The 12649-nt window shown below is 38.8% G+C and overlaps 1 protein-coding gene across 1 annotated transcript in view; it reads right to left on the reverse strand.

Moving 5' to 3' along the window:
• Positions 1–12649, reverse strand: part of U2af50 (U2 small nuclear riboprotein auxiliary factor 50) — a 169515-nt gene that overhangs the window by 78238 nt on the left and 78628 nt on the right. The window lies entirely within an intron of this gene.

The following is a 12649-nucleotide window of genomic DNA, read 5'->3' on the forward strand; positions in this document are numbered from 1 at the left end:
GCCCGAGAGGATCTGCGCCGTGTTTGCGGTTAACCCATGGTTCGAGCTCCGGGATGAGCTTGTGCGTCCACCGCCCTTTAGCTGAGCTATTCCACTTCCTTTGCCATCGTGCAATGCTGTTCGCCCTGATAGCGTTGTGTCGCACAGGCGCGTGCGAATTCCGCTCCACGGCTTCGGCGACCAGGTACTCCTGTAGATCGCGCAAATGTCCCGGCTGTAGCTCGGTGTTGCAATCGCTCTTGACCATATTGGCGCAGCATAGAGGATAACAGGCCTAATGACGCTCATTAGAAGAAGACGTCGTTGCTGTTTAGGTCCCCGCGTGTTAAGCATAATTCTTGAGAGACCTCTACAATCAGCTGCCTTTTTATGCACATATTCTAAGTGTTCGCGGAAAGTTAATCTTGTGTCTAACATGAAGCCAAGATATATACTTTGTATGTATGCGTGTGTGTGTGTGTGTGTGTGCGTGTGTATTTGCTAATTATTATTGAAATATCAGTTGCTTGTAGGGTTCAGGGGTTTTCGTAGTCGAGCAGTCTCGACTAGAGCTTTCTTACTTGTTATCGAATAAAAACTTTATTCAAAAACGGTTATAAAATTATATCTCCTACATCTTTACAGCTAGAGTCTCCAAATTGAAAACATGTATTAAGGTGTATTTTATACAATTTTGGTTTATGTTAAAATTTAACCCCCACCCCTATATCCAACCCTTCACTCTCATATTTGTAAAAGACATATCTCGAGTACTAGAGACTTGTGCTTTGGAATGTACATACATTCATACATTATGTTTGCGTTTTGAAAGTTTCATTAAGATTGTACGTTTACAAATTAAATTTTTTCAACAAATTAATTATCATAATATTGCCCACATTGCAGCACAGCCCAAGCGCAGACGCTGCTTACTGCTCAGTTAGCAGAGCGCGAGCTTATGCGTGCTTGTGGATGCATGTGTATGTATGAGTGCATAAAAGGAGTGCAGAATGATTAGAATGTCAAATTGGAGGATTCATCTAGTCGAGCAGTCTCAACTAGAGCCTTCCTACTTGGTTTATTACCACATCCACTATCCATTGAATATAATATTTTCGAATTAATGTGAGAGGTGAGACATGCTTGTTTGATACATAAAGCCTTTAATTGTACCAACTAATGCACCGGCAAGATATGTACTATATGCTGCATGATGACATGGTTGCTCACTGTGAAATATCACATTTATTAAAAAATATAAAAAGTGTTTATAGTCCCTTCACGCTCTCAAGACAGCTATATTTCTTTGAATATCATGCTGATCACGAATATATAAGTTAACGACAGACCCTACAAAAGGGCATTGCACCGGCCCAATTATATCACAGCTCCAGTGCATGCACTTTTGACACGTGCGCTTTGTCAGCAGAATACAACGGCAACGCAACCGCAACCGTGGGAGCCTATCGTCAGCAATATTAATAAGATCAATGCACTTGGCCAAAACACATTCTGGTCAACGTGAGCATTTCCGCCACGAGCGCCGAGTCAGCGCACTGATCAGCACCACCGTGAGAGCCATCGTGTCACAAGACACCTAGCAGCAACAACAGCAGCGACGCCAATAGCAGCAGCGGTAGCTTTAATATAAATAGTACTTGTATAATTATTCTTAAGTCAGTTCTAATAAAACTCCGAAAGCAAATAAACGTTTTTTTTATATAAAAACCGCTTTCGCATATTTAATTGGCGCCCGAGCAGGGACCCGCGATTGTTATCCTAGAAAGTTTACGCGTCGAAAAACATAGTATCAACTATTGTTCGCGAGAGCACCTATAACGAAATATAGCTGCTAGTGAACGCGACGAAAATCTTTAGTGCCTAATCCGCAACTATCGAAACGTTAGTACCTAATCCGTAGCTAACGGGAGCATTCGAACGATCCGTAATAGTGCCTAATCCGCAGCTACACCGTGTTCGTGAAAGAGTGACTCTAAATACGTAAACGAGGTACGGTCGTGGGTCAAAAACATTGTTGCCACCCTATAAGTGTCCGCCCGTAGGGTACCGCGTAATCAGTGTGCGTCGCAGGATCTTTAGTAACGGAGACACCACTAATACTGGAATCTGACGAAAGAGAGTAATCCGGACCATCATCGCGGGAGTCAACGATGCTGATTATATTGTAAGCATAGTGAATAAGTCTTGAAAAAAAAACAAATAAGCAACAAAATATTAAAAAGAAAAACAAGAGAAATATTGAACTTTAACACTTAGTATTTAAGAAAACTCTGAAAATTGTACTACTGAGCGACATCTAGTTGCCCGGTATAGCGTATGTCCCATAAAGCCATACAATAATAGCCAGGAAGATCACTGCGTTGATCGCGTAGGAATTTACTAACATAAATTAAGATTCCAAGAACATATTCTGAAAACAAACCACCACCATTTTTCGATTCGATAAAAACTCTTTAAGTCTGTCCGTGACCATTGACGAACTAACGACCGCATTCTCTAAAATAAACATGCCACCACCAGAAAATTCACTCCCATCCACCAGTACAGGTGCCATAAAACCAACTTACTTGACCGAACCAATTGAGAGTACGATAGAGAGATACCTTAGGAAGATATTGTCTGAGAAAGGTGACGAGTTACTTAACCCAGCTACGACCGTCTCTGTCGAGCAAGATCAGACGATTCTCCCAGAATATATGGGACGAATCAACGAACTAGACAAGTTACCAGACGTTGTAAGAGTTTTAAAAGACTTTTCTGGGAATAGAGCAGAATTTACTTCATGGCGCAAAAGTGTAGACAGGATATTTGAGGCCTACTCTACTGTACAGGGAACACCAAAGCATTATGGTATCTTAATGGTAGTAAGAAGTAAAGTAGTTGGCGAAGCCGATGCAGTGTTAGAAGCATATAATACCCCATTAAATTGGAAAGCCATATCCCAATGTCTCACTGACCATTTCGCAGATCGCAGAGATCTTAAGACACTGGAGTACCAACTCTACACTCTTAGGCAAAATGGGCGATCAATAGACGAATTTTACCAAGCCGTTTATTATCATCTGTCTCTAATATTGAATCAGATAAATAACCATGATTCATCTGCAGAAACAGTAAGAGCTATTACCAAGATTTATAGGGACAAAGCATTAGATACCTTTATCAGAGGTCTCAACGGAGACTTACCAAGGTTATTAGCCATCAAAGAGCCAACCGACCTTAAACATGCCCTTCACTTGTGCCGACTGATTGAGAACCAGTCGATTAGGAATTCCGTTAACCCTATAAGAGCTCCTTCGCTTCCTCCAAGGTACAATCATCAAAATAGAATTACTCAATCTTCATTTCGACACAATAGCCCACACGTCTTAAATCGAACCAACTTTAATCCGAATCTGTATTATCCACCAAAGCCTAAGTTTAACCCCCAGAATTCAGGTTTCATACCTAGACCCATACAGCAACAACCACTACAGTTCTTTAACGCACCACCAAGACCAATAGCCCCAAAACCGCAACCGGCTCCACAACCAATGGAAGTCGACTCGTCTATCAGAACCAGGAATGTGAATTACATGAATAGGCCAAATAATAACCAATTCACTGGGAAGAGACCCTTATCTTCTAGGGCAGAAAACCCATTCAAACAACAACGACAATTTCATATCAATACTGGGGAAACTCAAGCGCAGAACGTAGATGACGAAGCTAACGCTTACGCAAACGCATATGCAAACGCATACGCCACCGAAGCTTATGCCGAGGCATACGAACAGTGTATGAGTGAACAGGCCTACTATGCTGCTGCAGAGGAGCAAGGTATCGTCGAAACACCATACGAGAATGAAGCAACCACAGAAATTGCTGATATGTCTGATGTCAATTTTTTAGCTTAAATCGTTCCTCGTTACCTTACTTCCAATGCAAAACGAGGGACGGACAGGTACTGAACTTCCTCATTGATACAGGTTCCAATCAGGATTACATACAATCTTCCCTAGCAACCAACGCAAAAAAGAACAAAGAAACTTTTTTCGCTAATTCTATAGGCGGGAAAATAGCCATAACTCATCATGTATTGCTCAATCTTTTTAACCTCAACACTCCAATCAGATTTTTCGTATTACCCACTCTAAAAACATTTCATGGCATTCTAGGCAATGATACAATGAAACAACTCAATGTCGTTATCGACGTCAGGAATGATATCCTAATAGTAAATTGCAGTAATAAATTCCGAATCAAGCAATTACCAGCACAAGCAGTTACCAATATAAAGGTCCGAACAAATCATATGTCCGATAGCCAGAAAAACATAATAGATCAACTAATTCAAGAAGCTAAACCGTTATTTGCAGACCCAGAGCAAAAATTAACCTACACGACTAAAGTAGTAGGAGAGATCCGAACCAATACCGACACTCCGGTTTACAGCAGGCATTACCCATATCCTATTGCTCTAAAGCAAGAAGTCGAAAAGCAGATATCAGAAATGCTTGACGACGGAGTCATTAGACCCTCTAGATCACCGTATAACGCTCCAGTATGGATCGTACCAAAGAAAACTGATGCCTCAGGAAAAAAGAAATACCGACTTGTAATTGATTATCGCAAGCTAAATCTGGTCACAATCTCCGATCGATATCCTATGCCAGAAATAGGGGACATCATAGCCAACTTAGGGGATAATAAATTCTTCACGGTCCTCGACCTCAAAAGTGGTTTCCACCAAATTCCTTTGAAGGAGACAGGCATAGAAAAGACAGCATTTTCTGTTAACGGAGGGTAGTACGAATTTACAAGACTACCTTTTGGTCTCAAGAATTCCCCTTCAATATTCCAAAGAGCCTTAGATGATATTCTAAGGGATCATGTTGGAAAAATCTGCTATGTCTACATTGATGACATCATTGTTTTCAGCAAAACTGAAAACGAACATGCCCATCACATAAAACAAGTCTTCACGACTTTACTTATCGCTAATATGAAAATCCAAATGGACAAGTGTGAATTTTTCAAAAAGGAAGTAAATTTCCTAGGATTCACCATTTCAGACAGTGGCGTTAAGACAAATCCAGAAAAGGTTGAAGCGATTTCCAGATTCCCCATACCCAAAACACTTAAAGAACTACGATCGTTCTTAGGCCTCTCCGGCTACTACCGCAGATTCATAAAAGATTATGCAAAACTAGCTAAACCCCTTACAACTCACCTCAGAGGTGAAGATGGTCGTATATCAGCAAAAGCATCAGATAAAATACAGATAAAGCTAGACAACAAGGCAATAGAAGCATTCAATAAAATAAAGCAAACTCTTTGTTCTAATGACGTAATTTTAAAATATCCAGACTTCTCCAAAGAATTCCACTTAACAACCGATGCTTCGAATTACGCAATCGGTGCAGTCCTTGAACAAGAAGGCAGACCCATTACTTTCATATCAAGAACATTGTCAAAAACAGAGGAGAACTATGCAACAAATGAAAACGAAATGCTAGCCATAGTTTGGGCATTGCAAAACCTTCGAATTTATTTGTATGGAACTGCCAAAGTTATTATATTCACAGACCACCAACCAATAACCTTTGCTCTAAGTAATAAAAATCACAACGGAAAACTGAAACGTTGGAAGAGTTACTTAGAAGAGTTCAATTACGAGTTAAAGTATAAACCAGGAACCACTAACGTAGTAGCAGACGCTTTATCAAGGAACCCAATAAACGAAGTCAATAGTACAGAAACCACAGTTATGAGCGATGAAAGTTCATCACACAACCTCATCCCCACAATAGAAACACCTATTAATGTTTTCAAGAATCAGCTATTCATAGTAATCGGCGAAAAGTACGATTATAAATTCGAAATTCCCTTCCCTACATACCATAGGCATACAGTAACACAACCCCACTTTACTGAAGACGAATTAATTGACATTTTTAAGAAACGACTTGACCCAAGACTTATTAACGGCTTATTTACTCCAGAACATATAATGGGCAAAATACAGGAATTCTACCCACTTCACTTTTCCAATTATAAAATACGATACACTCAAAGAAAGGTAGAAGACATTACGAGCGTCGATGAACAGTACAAAATTATAACACAAGAGCATAGACGAGCACACAGAAATGCATCGGAAAATAAAGCACAAATTCTAGAAAAATTTTTCTTCCCACAACTACATAAAAAAGTTAAAGAAATTACAAAATCATGCTTAACATGCAGAGAGTCAAAATACGATAGACACCCTCCACATCCCGCAATTCAAGCAACACCAATTCCCAAATTTCCAGGCGAAATCATTCATATAGATATTTACATAACTGAAAATAAGACTATTTTAACTAGCATTGATAAATTTTCAAAATACGTTCAAGTTAAGATTTTAAATTCAAGATCTGCAGAAGATATAAAAATCCCATTAAGAGAAATCCTAATTGCATTCGGCATGCCCAGAACCGTAGTAATCGACAACGAGCGAGCTTTAAATTCAGCCTCTATAAAGTTCTTGCTGCAAGACCAACTAGGTATCGAAGTTTATACTACCCCTCCCTATAACTCAACAAGTAACGGACAAATAGAGAGATTTCACTCCACCCTGTCAGAGATAATGACTTGCCTAAGACAAGACAATAAAGATATGAGTTTCACAGATACACTTTTCAAAGCAGTACAGGAATATAACGCCTCCTACCATTCAGTTACTAAAAGAAAACCAATAGAAATATTTTTCGGCACAACAGTTCAGGATAACCCTGAAAAAACAGAAGAGAATAGGAAAATAATATCCAACACACTACTAGATAAACAAAAATATGACTTAAATTACCACAATAAAGAGAGACAAGAAACTAAAACTTACGAACAAGGGGAGATAGTCTATGTAAAAGTAAACAAGCGCCTAGGTTCAAAACTCACACCCAAATACAAAAAAGAAATTGTAGCAGAAAACAGAAATTCAACCATTAGAACAGTTTCAGGAAAAATTATCCACAAAAATAACATTCGAACGTAACTTACAGGATATTCGCACCGCTATGTTTGGGTATAACCACAATCCTCGACTACTCACACTCTCAACTAATTCCGATAAAGACAGGAACTTCAGCAATACAGAACGGAACTTTCAAAATTATTCACATATTTGACATTTCAGAATACGAAAAAACCTTCGGAACTTTCGAAGAAACCCTTAACAATATAAGTACCTCACACCAGATGTACCCACTGCTAAATTATGAATTAAATAGCGTCAGAAATGACTTGCGTAGACTCAAACCCTCCATAAGAGTGGCAAGAGCAATTAATGCATTGGGAACAGCATGGAAATGGCTGGCCGGTACACCGGACCACAGTGACCATGAGGTTTTAATTTCAAAAATAAATGAACAATTAGAAAATAATAATAGACAAGTAGTCATTAATCGAGTATTGCAAGATAGAATCAACGAAATCACACAAACCTCAAATAACATAATGAAAATTGTAAAAGATCATTCTAATATTCAAGAAGAAAGAATCACGTTTTTTAAATACAAGCTCCAGATCTTTAAAGACGATTTAACTAATTTAATTCATGCCATAGACTGGGCAAAAACAAATACAATAAACTCAATAATATTGTCAGAATCTGAAGTCAATATAATAGAACAGATACTAGAAAGAGAAAAAATCATGTTTTTAAATGCAGAAGAATTGTTAGAATTTAGCCAAATAAAAATTGCAAGTAATGGAAAAAATATACTCTATATAATTAACATACCTTTAATCTCAAATGAAGTTTGTACAACCATGTTAATTAAGCCAATTAAAAGAAAAAACTATATTAATGAAATAAAATTCGAAAATATTGTAAAATGCGAAAATGCAATCTATGCTATAAGAGACTCATGTGAGTCACACAATGAAAAAACAATTTGTAATAAAAATAAGTTAGTCGATTTAAGAAATGATACTTGTACTTTTCCACTATTGAAAAGCCAACCTCCAAACTGCCGTGCTATCAACAATCAACACGTACCCAATCACGAACAGCTGTTTGTCGGAACAATATTGCTCAACGATTTCAATGGACCAATCAAGATCGACGAAGAGGAAGTAGAGCTCCATGGTACCTTCCTGGTACAATTCGAAAACTCCACGATACGCATCGAAGGCGACGTATACGAGTCAAAAGTAATGTCCTTCGCAGAAGCCACCCCACCGCTATTTCAAATCATGGCGGAAACAAACAAGATCGATGAAGTCCTCTCATTGCAAATGCTCAAGGAAATAAATCTAAACAACACAAGAAAATTAGAAACCCTAAAGAGCAGCAACGATACAAGAGCAGCAATCAATATAACACTCTCTGGAACTCTACTGATAATTATGGCAGTAGTTGGATACTTGCTGAAACGGAAGACCCCAGCCACCACAGGCCAAGTCACAACACCCGAAGCAGAAAAGAGAGAAAATGCTCAAGTTTTCTATATTGCGACCGAGGACGTCCGCATCTAAAGGGGGAAGAGTTAACGACAGACCCTACAAAAGGGCATTGCACCGGCCCAATTATATCACAGCTCCAGTGCATGCACTTTTGACACGTGCGCTTTGTCAGCAGAATACAACGGCAACGCAACCGCAACCGTGGGAGCCTATCGTCAGCAATATTAATAAGATCAATGCACTTGGCCAAAACACATTCTGGTCAACGTGAGCATTTCCGCCACGAGCGCCGAGTCAGCGCACTGATCAGCGACGCCAATAGCAGCAGCGGTAGCTTTAATATAAATAGTACTTGTATAATTATTCTTAAGTCAGTTCTAATAAAACTCCGAAAGCAAATAAACGTTTTTTTTATATAAAAACCGCTTTCGCATATTTAATTTATATATACTTTGTGGGGTCTGCCACGCCTCCTTCTGTCTCTTACATACTTTTCAACAAAACCATTATACCCTGATATCCCATTTTCAATGGGTTCAGAGTAAAAAAACATAGGGATAGCATAAACATAGCATAAACACGCAATTGATGCAGTGTGGGCTTACTATGGAAATTTAATTGCTTAATAACTTTTCTTGTTGATGGATTATGCCCATGAAACTTTCTTTTTATTACATTGACATTATGTGCATACATGCATGTATGTGCCAAAGCACAAGACTCTAGTATTTGAAATACGCCTTTTACAAAGATGATGGTGAGGAGGTGGATATAGTGGTGGAGGTCAAACTATAGCAAAAATCGAAATTATTTAAAATACATGGCAGCTCTAGCTCTAAAGGTGTAAGAGATATAATTAAATAACTACCTTTCAATAGGGGTTTTAATCGACAATAAAATATCGGGAATGGGTTATCAATTTTTGGAGAAAAATTCGACATGCACGTGATATACACGGACCTAAGAACAATAATTTCAAGTCTCTAGCTCTGATATCTGCTGAGATCGATGCGTTCATACGTACGGACAGACGGACAGGGCTAAATCGACGCCCTGATCAAGATTATATATACATTGGCTTGCTCACATGGACGGGCAGACGGACCGTCAGACAGCGCTTTATCGACTCAGCTCGTCGTTCTGATCAAGAAGATATATATTTTGATAGAACCATTATACCCTGATTTCCCATCTATATATATAAAAGAGAGTTGTGAAAAGTTTTCCAGCACTTATAACTCGTGATCTGCTGGACCAATTTTCATGGTTTTTGATTTGATGGATTTGTCTCCGCTACGAGTAGGATAGTAGATCTTAAAAATACTGTAAAAATTTCACGAATACTTGAAAATCGCGGTATTTTCCCTAAAGATTCAAATTTCTATTGATACTCAGTAGGCTTGATAACAGTGACAGTTTTCGGTCCTGCTCTCATATTATACAATAGTATAGAAGTAAATAAACAAATGTAGTCAGTCAGTCTACGGCACAGCCTCAGGCGAACCTGACTATTCATAAACAAGTAAGAAGACTCTAGTCGAGACTGCTCGACTAGGAGATACCCTGAACCCTCCAAGCTGATATTTTTATCATTCTGCACTTCTTTTATGCACGCACACATATATACACATGCATCCACCCTCACGCGCCCGCGCTCTGCTAACTGCGCAGTAAGCAGCGACTGCGCTTGGGCTGCGCTGCAGTGTGGGCAATAGTATGAGAATTTACTTGGTGAATAACTTCTTTTTTAAACATACGATCTTAATGAAATTTTCAGGGCGTAATCATATAGTCAAAATGTGTGTACATTATAAATTGGGGGCGAAGGGGGCGTGGTATCCAAAATCTGTTGATTACAAAATGTTTGTATTCATCATATGTATATACACAGTAAATCTGAAGTCTCCACGTCTAATAGTACTCCGATGAGGCTCAAAAAACAAAATCTATTTTTCGATTATTCTCGATAAAAAAGTTATCGGATGAGTTATCGAAAAAATAAAGCAAACTCGTACTGCGTATGGTATACACGAGAGTGCACACAAAATTTCAGCTCTCTAGCTCTTATATCTTCTGAGATCTCGGCGTTCATACGGACAGACGGACGGACGGACGGACAGACGGACAGGGCTATATCGACTCAGCTCGTCGTGCTGATCAAGAATATATATACTTTATGGGGTCTGCGATGATTCCTTCTGCCTGTTACATACTTTTACACAAAAACATTATACCCTGATTTCCCATTTTCAATGGGTTCAGGGTATAAAAAAACACATTTGATAACAAGAAAGAAAGCTCTAGTCGAGACAGCTCGACTACGAGATCCCCTGAACCCTACAAGCAACTGATATTTCAATAATAATTAGCAAACACACACACGCACACACACACACACACACGCATACAAACAAACACACGCATATACACACACTCACATATACAGGCGATTGCACTTGGGTTGCGCTGCAGTGTTGGCAATATTATGAGAACTTATTTGTTGAATAATTTAATTTCTAGACGTACGATCGTAATGCAACTTTCAGAACGTAATCATGATGTTTAAATGTATGTGTATACCGAAGCACAAGTATTTGTTATACGACTTTTACAAAGATGAGGGTGAGGGGGTGGATTTAGGGGTGGGAGGTAAATTTTAACAAAAACCGAAATTGTATAAAATACATCTTTATATACATTTTAAATTTGGAAGCTTGAAAGATGTAGGAGATATAATTTTTTAAGTGATCTTCGATACGGTTTTTATCGATAAAAAAGTATCGGAATGAGTTATTGTTTTTTAGTGATAAACTCGATATGCGCGTGATATATACGGACATTTAAAAAAAAATTGAAGTCTCTAGCTCTTATATCTTCTGAAATCGACGCGTTCATACATACGGACGGACGGACGGACGGACGGACAGACAGACGGACAGGGCCAAATCGACTCAGCTCGTCGCCCTGATCAAGAATATATATACTTTGTGGGGTCTGCCACGCCTCCTTCTGCCTGTTACATACTTTTAACAAAACCATTATATCCTGATTTCCCATTTTCAATGGGTTCAGGGTATAAAAATAATACGCATGCATCCAGAAGCTAAATATCTCGAAAGTTCAGGTATTTATATTACTATTAATAAAAGTGCCGCGTTCTAGAAGATCTAATTTTTCCCGGCGGACCCATGATGCAATTAGGCAACGGAATAACGCGAGTCAATAATTTGACGAAGAACGAGAAATCGTCCGAGAAAGGCGCCGCGTTAGTACCCAGCAAAGAAGGGCCTTTATTCGTGCGTCTCAAAGAGAGGCAGCCCGTGAAACGGCAATAAGAAATGGTTCGAAGCATCAAATCTGTGGCCATATGTAACCAAACTTCAACTGTCTGTAAATTTAAGAGTTGCATTGTTGAACGATCTATTTGCTGATGATTTCTCGAAGCAATTGCTGAATATCGACAATGGCCGTATTCCTGTTGACGAATCGAGTGGCTTGATTTCATTTCCTCAAAATTTTTGCAATTTCGGCTCATTAAAAGATGAGCTTATCAACAAAGTATTTCCGAATATCATTGCTTTCCACAAAAATACTAAACGGTTAAGTGAGCGAGCAATTTCGGCGGCTAAAAATAGAGATGTGGATGACCTTAATCTTATAATTCAATATAAAATCGTTGGTACTCTGTATTCATTCAAATCTATCGACTGTGTAACAAACGAAGAAGAAGCCACTAATTATGCAACTGCATTTTTGAACTCCTTGGATGTGCCTGGTTTACCACCGCACAATTTACAACTGAAGGTTGGCTCGGTAGTTATCATGCTTAGAAATTTAAATCAACCAAAACTGCAATGGAACGCGTTTGGTGAAAAGAAAACTTATGAGCAATGTGATTCACGCGTCGATACTCAATTTAAAGATGAGGAAGTTCTTATTCCTAGGATTCCGATGATCCCAACAGATATGCCCTTTGAGTTTAAACGAATTCAATTTCCGATTCGTCTTGCCTACGCAATGACGATCAACAAATCACAGGGCCAATCTTTCACTATTTGTGGCCTCAATCTAAAAAATTCGTGTTTTTCTCATGGTCAACATGGTCAATTGTACGTGGTTTGCTAACGTGTTGGCAAACCATCTGCATTATTTGTTCTTGCACCTGACCAAAAAACAAAGAATGTCGTTTACCACAAGGTGCTTGAATGAAAATCCGATT

This window comes from Drosophila navojoa, chromosome X (assembly GCF_054131105.1).
Source record: "Drosophila navojoa isolate 15081-1374.11 chromosome X, UAZ_NAV_1.0, whole genome shotgun sequence".
In the NCBI taxonomy this organism is placed as follows: domain Eukaryota; kingdom Metazoa; phylum Arthropoda; class Insecta; order Diptera; family Drosophilidae; genus Drosophila; species Drosophila navojoa.